This window comes from Miniopterus schreibersii (assembly GCF_964146895.1).
Source record: "Miniopterus schreibersii genome assembly, chromosome: 14".
In the NCBI taxonomy this organism is placed as follows: domain Eukaryota; kingdom Metazoa; phylum Chordata; class Mammalia; order Chiroptera; family Miniopteridae; genus Miniopterus; species Miniopterus schreibersii.
Window position 1 is genome coordinate 23,640,370 of NC_138114.1, and position 16,260 is coordinate 23,656,629.

At 33.8% G+C, this 16,260-nt stretch overlaps 1 protein-coding gene across 12 annotated transcripts in view; it reads left to right on the forward strand.

Moving 5' to 3' along the window:
- JMJD1C (jumonji domain containing 1C) overlaps positions 1-16,260 on the forward strand; it is a gene marked incomplete at its 5' end in the record, with an annotated part of 199,030 nt that overhangs the window by 44,562 nt on the left and 138,208 nt on the right. The window lies entirely within an intron of this gene.

Sequence of the window (16,260 nt, forward strand, 5' to 3'; positions counted from 1 at the left end):
CTAAATGATATATACAGTTGGCCCTTGAAGAACATGAGTTTGAGCTGCTTAGGTCCCTTTATACTTGGATTTTTTTCAATAAATACCTGTACTGTTTTCAGTCCACAGTTGGGAGTCCTTGGATGTGGAGGGCTGACTGCTCCATTTATATAAGGGACTTGAGCATCCACTGATTTTGGTATCTGTGGGAAGTGCTGGAACCAATCCCCTCCAATAAATACTGAGGGACAGCTTAAGTTTTGGGGGAATCAAAAGTTATACATGGATTTTAGAATATGCAAAGAGGAGTGAAGGCACCCCAACCCCTATGTCCTTCAAGAGCCAACTGTATAAACATGTAAAACAAGCATAATCAAGAAATTAAACAGATCCCTTAATCCTGAAATTTCTTTGGAATCTCTTTGTAATCCCCCCTCCCTAATCTCATGCAATCACTGATCTGCTTTTTGTCACTGTAGATTACATTATACAGAATTCTGGAATATGCAAGCTGGTCATATAGTATGTTCTTTATTTTTTTTCAGGCTTCATTTGTTCAGCATAATTATTTGGAGATACATTCATATTGTTGGATAGATTGATCATTTATTTCTCTTTATAGCTGAGTAGTATTCCATCATGGATATGCCAAAATTTGTTTTTATCAATTTATCTTTTGGTGGACAACAGGGTTGTTCCCACTTTTGGGCTATTTCAAATAAATGTGTTATGAAAATGTACTTTCATTTTTGAAAAAATACCTGGCAGTAGAATGTTTGGGTCATATGCCAGTTATGTTCAACTTTTTAAGAAAGTGCCCTACTTTTCCAGGTACCAGCACCATTGGTATCAGTTATACATGAGAGTTCCAATTGTTCTGCATCCTCACCAACATTTGGCATAGCCTTTTTAATTTTAGATACTCACATAGGTGGATAAAGGTATCTCATTGGGATGGTTTGTGTGTTTTTCCCCCAATTTTTTTATTGTGAAATACGCATAACAAAATTTATTGTCTTTACCATTTTAAAGTGTGTAGTAAGTGATACTAAATACATTTATAATGTTGTGCAACCATCACTGCCATCCATCTTCATAACTCTTTACATCTTGTAAAATGAAAGCTCTATATCATTTAAGAATAACTCCCCATTTCCCCTTCCTTTCACCCCCTGATAAGTCACCATTCTGTCTCTATGACTTTGACTACTCAAAGTACCTCATATAAGTGGAATCATACAATGTAGTTTTGTGATTGGCTTTTCATTTAGCATAATATCCTCAGGGTTCATTCCTGTTGTAGCATATTGCAGAATTTCCTTTTTCTTTTCCAATTACAATTGACTTACATTATTATATTAGTTTCAAGTGTACACTGTACACTCAGTGATTAGACACTGCATAATAATTTAGTTTCTCCCTGTATGTCTCTAGTGCCTTTCAAGCTGCTGCCCCAGTACTGGAGCTCAGAGGCAGTGAGTCCCAGTAGGTCTATGCATGGGCCCTTTTAAGAGGAACTTTCGGGGGCTCTAGCGGCCCTCCATCTCCCTCAGCCTCAATCCCCACTGGTTTTTTACAGCCAAAAGTTATGGAGACTTCTCTTCCTGGCAGTGAACCTGCTCTCCCCTTCTGGAACTCCTACAATGTGTATATTGGTTTCTTCGGTGGTGTCCCTCAGCTCTTTTAGGCTCTGTTTACTTCAGTATGGTTTTTTTTTATTGTTGTTCCTCAGATTTACTAATTAATCTACATTGTTCTACTTTGAAGTTCACTGATCTTTCTTCTACTTACTTATTTCTACCTTTGAATTCCTCTAGTTTACTTTTCATTTCAGTCTTGTACTTTTCAGTTCCAGAATTTTTTAGTGTTGTTTTAGGTTTTCTATCTCCATTAATACTCCCAATTTCTTCATAAATTTTTTTTTTTTTTTTTTTACTTTGAGCATTTTAAAAAGGTTGGTTTTAAAATCTTTCTCTAGGTCATCAGGGAGATCACTTTGTAAGTTATATAAATGTCTAACCACTATACTGTATACCTAAAACTAATATAATATTGAATGTCAACTGTAATTTAAAACTAAAAAAAATAAATAATAGTATTTGTTTTGTATATCATCAGGTATTTTTTTAGGTACAGTTTGGTGTGTGTGTGTGTGTGTGTGTGTGTGTGTGTGTGTGTGTGTGTGTAATGAGCCATCCTTCCTGTTTCTTTGTATATTTGTATACTTTTCTTGGAAGCTGGCATTACAATCAACGCTTTCCACATGCTCTTCCTTCCCCAGCATTTTTTTTTATATTATTGTTTTTATTAGTTTTTTTTCTTCTTGGTGGGTTTTTTTGTTGTTTTTTGTTTTGTTTTTTTCTAGGATCAGCCAAAGTGTAAGCTTATGGTTTTCACAAAGTTTTTCTGAGCCTGTGCCTTTCCCTGTGCTTGAGCAGTCACTTTCTAATTTATTTTCTTTTATATGTAGGTGTTCTTAAATGTACTAGTTGTTAATGTCTGGCTCCCCCCCCCCCCCCAAAAAAAAAAAAAAAAGAAAGGAGAAACATGAAGGGGTGGTTGGAAGGGCTCTGGCCCTTCAAATACCCAGGTAGTCACTTCATCCAGAGGAGTAGGGTCTTGCTCAATAGACCAGTGGCTTTCTGCCTCTCAGTCTGCACTTTTGTGATCATAAGCATCGGTCAGTCATCAGAGCACAATTTCAATATTTGGAGGACCAGGGTCCTTTTTGCCTGCCCTAGCTTCTGCGAGCGGTGTGCAGGCTACTCCAGTAACATGTGCTTGCCACCTGGCTGGGGGCCTGGGAATGGTTATCTGCTACTGTGGTAAGAGCTGAAATTGACTGAAATTAACCTAGTTTATAGCCCAAGTCTTCCCATGGAAGTTGTAAGCCTTCAAAAGACTCTGCAATTTCAAAATAGATTCTGCCAGAGCAATTGTTTAATTATGGAGATAGATTTCTACCACCTTCCCAGAATCCTCTCATTGGAATTTTAATTAATGATAGTGGGCATCTTTTTACATATTTATTTGTCACTTTTATGTGTTCTTTAATTAAATATCTGTTCATATGTTTTAGCCATTTTTCTTAGTTTTCTTATTACTACATTTTGAGACTTTTTATATAGTCTGTGATCAGAATGTTTTGCAAGTACTTTCTCCCAATTAGTGGTTTATTTTTTCATGCTTTTTGAAGAGCAGAAGTTATTATTCCTGATGAAGTATAATGTATTGTTTTTTTTTTAATGTACTTTGCTTTCTTCAATAACTATAATTTTACTTGTGCTGTTTGTTTTTAGTGGGCTTTTGTGTCTTTCAAGTATTTTTATCCCTTTCATTCAAGTTGTTGAATGAAAAGGATAAAGTTGTTGACAGTCCCTGCTTTCCTTTAATATCTGTAGGATCTGTAGTGATGCTACCATTCACATTCATTATATTCTTTTTTTTTTTTTTTTAATATATCTTTATTGATTCCAGAGAGAGGAAAGGAGAGGGAGAGATAGAAACATCAATGATGAGAGAGTCATTGATCAAGCCCGCAACCGAGCATGTGCCCTGACGGGAATCGAACCCCCATCGCCTGGATCCCAGGTCAACGCTCAACCGCTGAGCCATGCCCGGCCGGGCATATTCATGATATTCTTAATTTTTGTGTTCTTTTTTTTGCTGATTAGTCCAACTGTAGACTTTCACTTTTAATTGATTTTTCTCTACTAGCTTCTGGTTTCATTGATACTTCTCTATTTTTCTGTTTTCTATTCAGTTTTCTTTTGTAATTTTTAAAGGTAGAAGCAGAAGTCATTGGTTCTTGGTGTTTTCTTTTTTGTAATATATCTGTTTAGTGGTATAAATTTCCATTCTAATCACAGATATTGATGAGTTGTGTTTTCATTCTCATTCAGTTCAAAATACTTATTTGACAGTGTAATATTCAGTGTTATCAAGAAATGTGTTATCAAGGCACGATAAGACTTGGAGAAGCTAGGGCAGGCAAAAAGCACCCTGTTCTCCAAATATCAGAAATCTAGGCTCTGATCATGCATATTACTAAGTGAAAGAAGCCAATCTGAAAGGGTACATACTATATAATTCCAACTGTATGACCTATTGGAAAAAGCAAAGCTGTGGAGATGACAAGGTCAGTGGCCTCCAGGGGTTGGATGAATTGATGGAACACAGGATTTTAGGGCAATGAAAACACTCTGTATGATACCATAATGATGAATGCATGTCATTCATTATACATTTGTCTAAACTTATAGATTATATAATACCAAAAGTGAACTGTAAGGCAAATTATTATTTTGGGTGATTGTGATGTGTCATTGTAGGTTTATCAACTGTAAAAAATGGTGGGGATGTTGATTAATGGGGTTGGGGGCTTTTTATGTTTTGGGACATAGAGTATATGGGACATCTCTATCTTCCTATTAGTTTTGCTTAAAATACTTTTTAAATATTCCTTTTGATTTCTTCTTTGATTCATGGGTTTATTAAGAACTGTGTTGTTGTCTAGCCAGTGTTGCTCAGTGGTTGAACACTCACCTATGATCCAGGAGATTGTGGTTGGATTCCCAGTCAGGGCATACCCCCTGGGTTGCAGGCTCCATCTCCAGTGGGGGGCATGCAGGAGACAGCCAATCAATGACTCTCTCATCATTGATGTTTCTCTCTCTCCCCCTTTCCCTCTCTGAAATCAGTAAAAATATAAAAAATTTAAAAAAGAACTGTGTTTGGGGATTTATGAGGTATTTTTGGTTTCAATTTGTGATCAGAACCATATTTTGTATGATTTAAATTTTAATAATTTATATTGATGTTTGTTTTATGGCCTAGAACATGGTTTATTTTTATAATTACTTAAATAGAAGTCTACTCAAAATGAATGTATCTTATCATGTATCTGAGTAGAATGTATCTATTCAGTATCTCGTCACTGAGTAGCATTCTGTAAGAGTCAATGAGTTCAGTTGCTTGGTAGTGTTGATTTTATTCTGGTAAGATACATATAACTGTAAAACATGCCATTTTAACCATTTTTAAGTGTTCAGTTTAATGGCATTAATTCAGGGTTATGCAATCACCATCCCCCTCTCTTTCTAAATTCATTTCATTACCCAAAACAAAAACTGTACCTATTAAACAACAACTCCCTATTCCTCCCTGCTACAGGCCCCCCCCCCCTTTAATCTAATCTGTGTCTAAGAATTTTCCTGTTCTAGATACTTTATATAAGTGGAAGCATTCAAATATTTGTCATTTTCTCTTTGGCTTATTTCACTTAGTATGTTTTTAATGTTCATTCATGTGGTAGCAGGTATCATAGCTTCATCTTTCATTGCTAAATATCACTCCACTACATGCGTATACCACATTTTGCTTATCCATTCATTTGTTGATGAATATCTGAGTGTATTTCACTTCTTGCTATTGTGAATAACGTTGCAATGGGTATTGCTTTACAAGTATTTAAAATCTACCATCTTGCTAGTTTTTAATGTTCTCCTTTGTTCTTTATTCTCTCTTTTTTCTGCCTTCTTTTGAATTAAATATTCGTCATGGTTACATTTGTTTCCTTTGTTTTTTATTAAGTATGATTCTTTGGTTGTATTATTGAGTGATTGCTTTATGGTTATACTCTATGTTAACACATCACAGTGTACCAAGTGAAATTGTATTGCTTCATGTATAATCTGAGAACCTTAAAGCTACATACATCCAATTCCCCTTCTCCTAAATTTTATTCTATTATATTTTTTTGTTTCTATGTACAGTCTAAACCCCACAATAAATTTTTATTCCTTTAAACTTGTTATTATCTTGTAGAAATATTTAGTATGAAGAGTTGTTTAATATTTACCCACAAAATTGCCATTTCCAATCTCTTTATTCCTTTGTATAAATACAGATTTTTATCTGATATCATTTTCTTCTGCCATAAGGACTTCCTTAAATATTTTTTGTAGAGCCAAGTCTGTTGGTGATTAATTATTTTGGCTTCTGCACGTCTGTAAAACTGGTTTTTCACATTTTAAATAAGTAGATTTTTATTGGATATAGAGTTCTAGATTGACAGTTGTTTTTTTTAAAGTACTTTAAAGATGTTGCTGCATTGTCCTCTGACTTTCAGTGTTTCAGAAAACAAACTACATTTGTTTGTACAGAGCATGTCTTCTTTTTTGTCTGGCTACTTTTAAGAGTTCTCTCTTTACCAGGGACTTTCAATAGTTTGGTTATATGATTGACTTTTGTGTCATTTTCTTCATATTTCTTGAGGTTAAATTTGAGATTCTTTGATCTGCGTTTAGTTTTCATCAAATTAGTAAAATATTTGGTCCTTAGTTTTTAAAATTGTTTTTCTCCCCTAGTTTTCTCCTTCAGGAAATTCAGTGATACATGTCTTACTCGACTTTAAATTGTTCCACAACTTAGTGATACTCTTTTCATTTTTTTTCAGTCTTTTCCTTTTCTGCATTAATTTCATATCAATTCTGTTGCTTGATCTTCAATTCCACTAATATTTTCTTTAGTAATGTCTCAGATGTTCTCAGTCCTATCTAGCATATTTTTCATCTTAGACATCATTGTTTTCATCTCCAGAATTTCAATTTGAGTTTGTTACCTTAAAAAATATCTTCCAGGCCCGGCCAGTGTGGCCTAGTGGTTGAACAGACCAGGAGGTCCCTGGTTGATTCCTTCAGGGCACATGCTGGGTTGTGGGCTCAATCCCCAGTACAGGGTATGCAGGAGGCAGCCAATCGATGTTTCTCTCTCATTGATGTTTCTGTCTCTCATTCCCTCTCTCTTCCTCTCTCTCTCAAATAAATAAAAACATATTTAAAAAAAAAAATCTTCCAGGTCTGTGCTTATAGTGTTTGATCTTTTAACTTTTTGAACACGTGAAATATAATCATTAGCTGTTTAAATCTTCTTGTCTACTTAGTGTTTTTTAAAAATATCTATCATTTTGTGTCCCTTTGGGCTGTTTTTGATTGAATAATTTTTTTCTCATCATGTGTCATAAATCCTGCTTTGAAGGCCTCATAATTTTTCTTTGAATACCAGACACTGTTTATATTACCTTGTTATGTACTGTGGCTTTTTTTTAGTATTCCTATAAATATTGGAGTTTTTTCTGGGATGCAGTCAAGTTACTTGAAAATAGTTTGGTTTGTCTTGTTTTTAAGATTTTTATGGTGCAGGTAGAGCAGCTTTTAGTCTAGGGCTAATTATTCTCCATTACAAACCCTTCTGAGTACTCTTGATGCATGCCTCGTGAATTATGAGGTCAATCACTTTTTTGTTTTTTTAATTTACTGATTTTGAGAAAGAAAAAGAAACATTGGTTTGTTCTATATATTTATACATTCATTGGTTGCTCCTTGTGTATATCCTGATCCAGCATTGAACCCGAAGCCTTGGTGCATTCAGGATGAATGCTCTAACCAACTGAGCTACCAGGCCAGGGACAAGTCACTCTTAACTGTTGGGAAGAGGAACTAGTTCAGGCTCTTGTGAGCTTTGGGAATTTCTCGAATCCTTTCAGGTCTTTCCCCCACCCTCCACCTTTAATTTCTTAAAGCACATGAATTGATTTTGTTAGATCTAGCCTGGGGAGGCCACCAAGTAATTGTTTTGTTTGGCCTTTCAACCTCTGGGCGCAGTAGCTGACAATGTTTTGTTTATTTATCTCTGGGTTTTTTATCTCTTAGGGTTCTTGAGTCAATAATTACTCTCTAGCTTGTTAATCCCTGGCTTTAAAAAAACTAAACTAAAAACCCAAATAAATACAGAAATTAAAAAAAATTGAAGTACGGTTTTTACTGAATGTGTATCACTTTTGCACCATCATAAAGTCATGTAAATTGAACCATAGTAAGTAGGGGGCCCTCTGTTTTTGTTTACTTATGTCTTTAGATAGATGTAGCTTTTATTTATAATTCAGCACCTGGCAGTTTCTGATACATAAGTATATAGAACATACTGAGTGGTTTTAGCATTGCCAAAAAAAATTATGTAGACAGACTTTCCCTTGAGTCATCAAAGAAAAATAAAAGTCTAATAGTTTTCTTTCTTTTAATACCTTCACTAGTCCTAATTTGGATGTTGTGCTGTTAGCAGTAGAAAAATCATGAAAAGATTTCTGAACAACCATTTGTGCTTAAAAATAGATTGAAAACTCTGTGCTGGAGAGATTACATATTGTGTCAGGATGCATGGTACAGATGCATACTCTTTAGTATGGTTATTTTCAAAGTGTGGTCACCAGACCAGTTGCATCAGCATTACCGGGGAAATCGTTACCTTCTGTGATGATGATAATCTTGGAAAATATTTAACATAGTACCCAATCTTAGGTTTCTTTAGCCTGTAATGAAGGTTTTTAGAGTAAAATTATACTCTAAATGGTTGGGTCAATTGAAAAATAAAAACTTGTCTATATTACACACAGGAAACTTATGTGGTTCTAACTTGACAATACCTGGCCTCTTTCACTTGTCTTGTGGAAGGATTGGATTAAGACTGACTTGACAGTCTCTTTAGAAGTAAGTTTTCTGTTTTTCATTGTTTGGAAGGAAACAATTTACATCTATAATATGATGGAAGTTCCTTATAATATGGCATAATCACAGATAGGGTTTTATGATCTATTTATTTTATAGTATCTTTAACATTTTTAAATGAGAAAATATTTGTTACATGAAAATGTTGACATTAAGCTCTTTTTAAAAAGCTTCGAATAGCTACTTGATCATTTAAATTTTGCAGTGTGCTTTAGTAGAAGATTTAAAGCTGTTCGTAATTGGGAGGCTTATATAAAGTGGTACATTTTAAATATTTATCATCACTTTATAGCCACGCTATGTTTATCAAAATTTGACAGAAGTTCTAGTGTTTAGCACAGAGGAGTGGTATGGAAGGGAAGAGTACTTTAACTTTTAAATTTAGCTTTAATATTTCTGCTCTTAAAAAACAGAAGACCCACCCTGGCTGGTATGGCTCAGTTGGTTGTCGTTTCATGTACCAAGGGGTTGCCAGTTGGATTCTTGTTCAGGGCACGAGCCTGGGTTGTGGGCTTGGTCCTCTGTGGGGGATGTGCAGGAGGTGGATGATCAATTTGTTATGCTCTGGCATTAACGGTTTTGGTTTTTTTTTTACTCTCCCTCTTCCCCTCCTCTCTCTCTCTAAAAATCAATAGAAAATCTTTAAAAAAAAAGAATACTCCCTTAAAGTAGTACCTGGTCCATATATGTGCGTTGGATGAAAATGCTTCTTGTAATTAACTATAATTCTTTGGTAACCTATTGTGTTTCATTACTTGTTTTAATAATTGATCAAGTTCCCAGAGATTTAAAGTATGGAATGTATTCAGGATGATTTGGGTCAAAAAATTTTTCAAAGTATGTGACATTAGTCCCTTCAAGCTTAGAAAAATCTGAATGTTCCTCTGACAAGTTTAGTTTTAACAATGTATCTTATAAACTAACTCATCATCTATTAATGTGATTAGTTGCAGAACGAATCACTCTCCGAATTAAGTGGTCTTTCATTACAATTTTCATACCTTAAATAAAATAGGACCTGTAAATATTTATGTTAAAATTATCTTTAAAATTTCATTTGAACATATAACACTTTTTTTGGAGTGTGAAATTTAAAAATTGATTATGTATTTTTACGAAATGGAAGGAAGAGTTTGATATATGTATAACTCGTGAACATAATAAACATAATTTTAGAAAAAAATACAAATAGAATTTTATAATCATATTTTAAATGAATGAATTCTATGAAGAGAAAGTGGTAGATTTCGCTACAATTTATTACAAAGCTATGGCTATGTGTCATTACTTACATAAAATAGTCTTCTTTGTTCAGCTTCTTATAGCACTAGGAGAATTGTGTAGTTCCATTGATTGGTTCTATGCAATGGAAATCTGACCTTTAGCAGATGTTTGAGAAATTGCCAGCACAGCACGATCAGCCAACTAGACAGTTTTCCCCTTGTTATTTGACAGGCCTTTAGTGGTTAAGAACATGCCAAGGAAATTTTAAACTGTTTTTCATAATATCAAAACCTTTCTAAAATATTAAGAACACTTTGAAAAATATTGACAAAATGAGGTAGATTATTTTTCTCAAATCATGGATTACAGTTTAGGTAATTTTTAAATGTTTACTTATTTGAAAAAACAACTAAGAAAATCCTGATTGTTGCATGAATAGTATTTTACTTTGTTATTTAAAATATTTTTGCCTTGGCCATATTTTTCCTTCTGTAGGTTAAACATTGCAGGTATCATTTGTTTTAGTTCTTAACTGTAAGTATTTTTAGAAATAAAGACTTTTATAGAGGTTAAGTGTATCACAGAGAAGTTATCCTATTTGGAACTCCTAGCTAGGAGCAGGATGCTGCACTAATGTGTGTTAAACCCTGTTCTCTGAAGGACAGTATTTTTTAGAGGATGTAAGAGGTTCAGCTGTGTAGTTTTGAGAGTCATCATGAACACTCTAAGCTCTGTTTTCTTCAACTTCATCGATTGAGTGTACAGGAAGGAGAGAAAGGAGCGCCTTAATGTTTGTGAATCAAGTGATGAATTGATAGTACCAGTAGTTGTGAGACTGGATCTTTTCCTGCAGGTGCTGCTGTTCGATAGAGCATTTGCAGTTGCTTTCCATTGTGTCAGATGTGGAATTTCTAAAAATAGTTTATTTTAGGGAAAGTTTAAAGAATATAATCTTAAATAGTTTGAAACAGTTTTATATTGCATAGGTTTATATACTGATTTAGTTTTTTTAAATAAAGGATTATGATTTGTAGTAAGTGTTGGTATTCATTTATCATTAAACAATATTTCAACTTAGTAATTGTAGTAATATATCTATATTTACATATTTATATTTAAACAATAATTGCACTGTTGTCATTTCATTAATTTTTGGTGTATGAAATTGCTAATTGTGCTCCTTAGTGAACTTATTACTGATGGATGATGTAAGTAACAAACTGGATGCCCAAGTGAATTAGATGATTCATTTGGTTACATTTAAAATTTTTTGCATGTTTAAAATAAATCCTGTTTGTTCTGAAACACTTTGCCAAAGTGCTGACAGAATTTATAGTAACAGAACCAAGATTAGTAAATAAATATACCTAGGTTGATGGGCCAGAGAATATGAAAAGATGTAAATACATCTAAAATATGCACACATTTTTCTAGGATAATTATTGGATATTTATATATTAAAAAAGAGTATGAAATTGTAAAAGATTAAAACATTAAGCTATAGAATTCTCTTTTACATAAAAGGATATGGAAATCTTACTAATTCTTTACCATCTTTCCCTGTTACAAATTAGAAATTCAAAACACATTCTAAATATATTCAAATTGAATTGCTACAGTGAAGTACCTTATATAAAGTGAGAATTTTGTGAACAAATTCAGTAATTACCTTTAAAAATTTGGCATGGAAATTATTTGCCTGCCTTTAAATTTGCCTGTTTGTTTCTTACTCAGCATAAGATAATCCTGGTCCAAAAGTATGCTTTATGAAAGCCAGTCACATTTCTGTGGAAAACAACCTTGCTTTGTCAGTGTTCTTATGTAGGAGGCAAGTAATTGTCTGATTATAGCTACAAAGTTTCATAATTAAGGAATCAGAGTACTAGTCAGTGTACCTTACCCGAAGATTTTTTTATGCTTAAATCCCCATATAATTTTCAACAAATTTATCTCTGACTTTTCAATTCGTAAGAAACAATACTGAGGCAGGTTTGCGTGTTGTGTGTGTGTGTATTTTTCTTTTATTTATTTTAACTGATTTTAGAGGGGGGGGGGGAGAGAGAGAGAAGGAGAAACATTGATCTATTGCCTCCCTCACATGCCTCTACTAGGGATTGAACCTGCAATCTGTATGTGCCCTGACTGGGAATCATACCTGCCACCTTTTGGTCCACAGGACTATCTATGCTCCAACCGACTGAGCCACACTGGCCAGGGCCTGAGTATCTATCTTAAGGAATCAAATATTTTAGTATATACCTGCAAGTGGAACACTGGTAAGCCATTAAAATGATTAATTGATATGAAAATAATCTTAATGACTAGATAACCTGACATAATGGGTTTATTCTAAGAAGAACAAAAAAGAACAATTAGAAATTTCTCAAACTCAAAAGATGTGGAGGTGTGTTGATTGAGGAGACATCCATAGTTGTGTTGCCCTGTGGATGTTTTTTGTTCAACCAAGTTCATTTACCTAGTTATTTTCTTGGCACAGAAGCCATAAAGTACATGTGATTAAATTTGTGCCTAGGTGAAATGACATGTTGTTATATGTCATGGTATTTTGGGGTTATTTATAAATAAAATATTTTAAATTAGAAGTACCTCGGGCCTATTACCTGGGTTTCTCATATAGTTAACAATGCTTCCAGGCAGTCACAAAGGGGCTGTGAGACCATTGTTGCCAGGGGATAAAGGTGTGTTTTTTATATAAATGTTAATTTTAATGAAATTCTATCACAGTGTTTGGAGTGGTTTATAATAAATGCAAATCAACTTCACATAATCTTGATATATATATTATACAAAGTGTTTTTTGGTGTGACCTGTTTTTTCATTTATTTAAACAATGTTTGTTGAGGACCTATTGTGTTCTAGGTACTACGTCTCTAAGCACCCCAGATGTGGTCTATTCTCTTAGAACTTTCTGTACCTGGTGTGTTTTCGTATGTAACAAGGTTTCATTAACAAGTGCAGTAAAACCTTGATACAACAGACTTAATTCACACATGGGGTGTCTGTTAAAGCCAAAGTCATTATATAATGAAGTAGGTTTTCCAAATGCGTATGTTAAAAAGTTAACAAGTTAGTTAACCTGTTTTTACTTATGTAGACACGTTTGTTTAATTAAAATGAATTATTTATGAAAAGTTTAATTTCACAGAAAAACTTTCTATATGTATTACTATATGTAATAGAAAGCTTTCTATATGTATTCTGTATAAATTATACATTATACATCTATTCTGTACTACATTTATACAGAATAGGTCTAGTAAAAGTGTGCATTCACCAGTCACCTCGAGTAAACAGATGCACATGGCTGGGGCGTGGCTTAGTGCATGTAGGAACGACAGCCAGCAGTAGTTAAAATTGCTGCAGAAAGTCATGCAGCAAGACAACAGAACCAGTTACCTGGTTTGATATGGTATGATTATGTGCTAATCATTTACTGGATATTGTTTATGAGCAGTGACTCTTGGATTTAAATATGTAGACTATAGTTGTACATATGTAATATTTATGTTGGTGAAATTACTAGTGTTTTTTCCAACATATGGCTTATTTGTTAAAATTTGTTAAAAATACCAGTGAATTAATAGCAATAAGTAACCTGTTAATTTAATTATGAGCAAATCTTGCTTAAAAGCATTTTAAAACTAACGGTGTTAATTTTCACATATGACATATGGACTGGAAATTTTGTCTGTTAAATTCAAAGTCTGTTAAATTGAGGTCCGGCAAAATCGGGGGTTTACTGTGGTTCCTCAGTGCTGATGCTTTTGAAATGCTAATGATAGTTCTTATTAAACTTCAGCAATTTCTGAAATTAACACATGGTAGGAAAGATAGAACATAAAAACAAACTTTTTATTTTTTTAAACGTATCTTTATTGATTTCAGAGAGAGGATGGGAGAGGGAGAGAGGAAGAGAAACATCAATGATGAAAGAGCCATCATTGATTGGCTGCCTCCTGCAGGCCCCCTACTGGGGATTGAGCCTACAACCTGGCCATGTGCCCTGACGGGGAATCGAACCACCATCTCCTGGATCCTACCTAGATCGATGTTCAACCTCTGAGCCACACTTGGCTGGGCTAAAAACAAACATTTAAAAATTGTTTCCAAAATACCAAGAGTAGATAAAAATGTAAAAACTAGATAAACTGATGATATCCCTCCATATATACTTATATTTCAATTTTGGTTAGATGGATACCTGATGTTTATATTATCATGACTATATAAAAAGTATTTTTGGTTGCCTACTTTGTATATGTTGGCTTTTAATTTCTTGGAAAACATTTTATTTGGGAAGGGTTAATAATTGTCTTGCATTTCCTCCCTTAGTTTTCTGTGTACTTGTCATAGATTTAATCAGATACTCCCCAAGTTATGTAAAATTATTTCAGTACCCTTAAGTATGTATTTGTATATTAGGTATCCTGTCAATTTTGTCTTCTTTATGTAATCTTTTTGGGGCTTTTGTATCTGGACACTCTAGACCTCTTATGGTCTTACTTGCTTGCCATCATCCTGGTAATTCCCTTGCCTTTTTTATTGAACTCTTTTCCTGGATTCTATATTTTGGTTTATTCTCTTGTATTATTGGTGGAATATATCCTCCAGTAATTTCTTTAAAAAGGACTACCTCTGTGGACATTTTTTAATGCTTCATCTGAAAGTATTCTCTCAAACTGGACTTATTTCTGACTGGTTATAGAATTCTTGGTTAGAGATTGAAAATGATCTTTCCTAAGAATTTTGAAAGTATTGATCTAATGTCTTCCAGATTCTGGTTTTGCTTCTGAAAAATCATGCCATTCTGCTTTTAGATCTTTCATGTGACAGAAGCATGTGGGATCTTCTCTGTTGTTTGTGCTTGGAAATTTCAGACAGACATTCCTAGATGTACATCTCTTCATCCATGTGCTTAGCTCTTGAGTTGCTTTTCAATCTGAGAACTTTGAGTTTAGGTTCTAGGAAAACTTTTTGAATTGTTTCTTCAGTTCTCTCATTTTTGTATTATTTTTCTCTTTCTGAATCTTTTGTGTTGGTATATGGGACTATGCTGGTCCTTTTTATTTTTTCTCTTTTAGATTCTTTCTGTTCTAGCTATAAAATATAAAATTTTTGAATTTTATATTGTAAACCTTCTATTGCATTTTTCATGTTTGCTGTTAAAGTTTACTTTTGTAAAAGTTTTTTTGCTTTCTGAATAGTTATTTTTTTGATAGCCTCCTTTTTCTGTGTTTTGATTATCAGGTTCTCGTATCTTATTGAGAAGATAGATAGATAGATAGATAGATAGATAGATAGATAGATAGATAGATAATGTTTTCTTCTCTCTTCAGTCTTATTTTGTTTGAAGTCATTTTCTCTATGTTATTTAGTCTGTTTTATAATTTGATGTTTACTTGCAGGAAATATCTGATGATTCTGAGTACTCATTTAAAAGCACACTGGGAGCTCTGAGCATGTGGGTGGGGTTTGTTGGCTATAGTCTTGTGTGTCTTTTGAGAGATCATGCCATTTCCTTGGGGAACACCTAATGTCTGTGTATTTAGTTGCCTTTTATCTTAAACTGGTCAGGTTTCCCAGAGAAATCTGCTAGTCTTTTCCCTGGCTCTCAAAGTTACACCCATTGAGGTAAAAATAGACTGGGAGTGGGAAGAGGGTGTTGATTCTCAACATTTCATTATGTAAACTTTCACTTAATCCTCCTGTTTCAGTAGTAATGTCTGCCTTCAGCTTGTTTCAGTATGCTCCCTGATCCAGAGGCCCAACGATAACCTTTTCTAGGGGGGAAACACCCCTCTGCCGAAGTGGGAGGCACTTGTGAGGCTAGAGCCAGGGAAAGATCTGTGAGTCTAGCTGCTGCTTAAACAGACTAGTCTCATTTTTCCCATTAGCCCTGCTTTCACCTCAATTTTTGAATCTTTAGGGCTTCTCTATTGTAAATTGTAGTGTTTATCAGCTTTGCCAAATTCTAGCTTTAGCTTAAGCTTCTTTTATTGCACAAAGGCAGCTACCACTGATAATTGCTTTTATTTAATATTTGTTTATTCTGCCCATTTTCCCAACCTTTTGGAATCTTCATCTTATCCAATTGTTAAATTATTCTCTTATCTGGATATCTTGATTAAAGTCGGAGGATTGAGCTCTGTGGATTACTTTAGAAGAGATACAGTCAATTTTACTTTATTTCTTGGTTAATACTGTAAATTGTGGTTGTTTAACCAGCTGTGAGTACCTAGTGTGCAATACTATTATTGAGCTTATATTCTTAATTTTATTCCTAAAAATATTTTCAGAATCGTTCCCCACAATATCATAATTTTAACACTCTAGTGTATTAGTTACCCTATCCTACCTAAAAAAAAGAAATTTATTGATAAAGAAAAAGTTTAAGATTACTTGTAGTGAAATAAAATTCGCTCTTGGTGTAACCTTTTTCTTTTCAACTGCTTACAAGCCATCTTGCAAATAG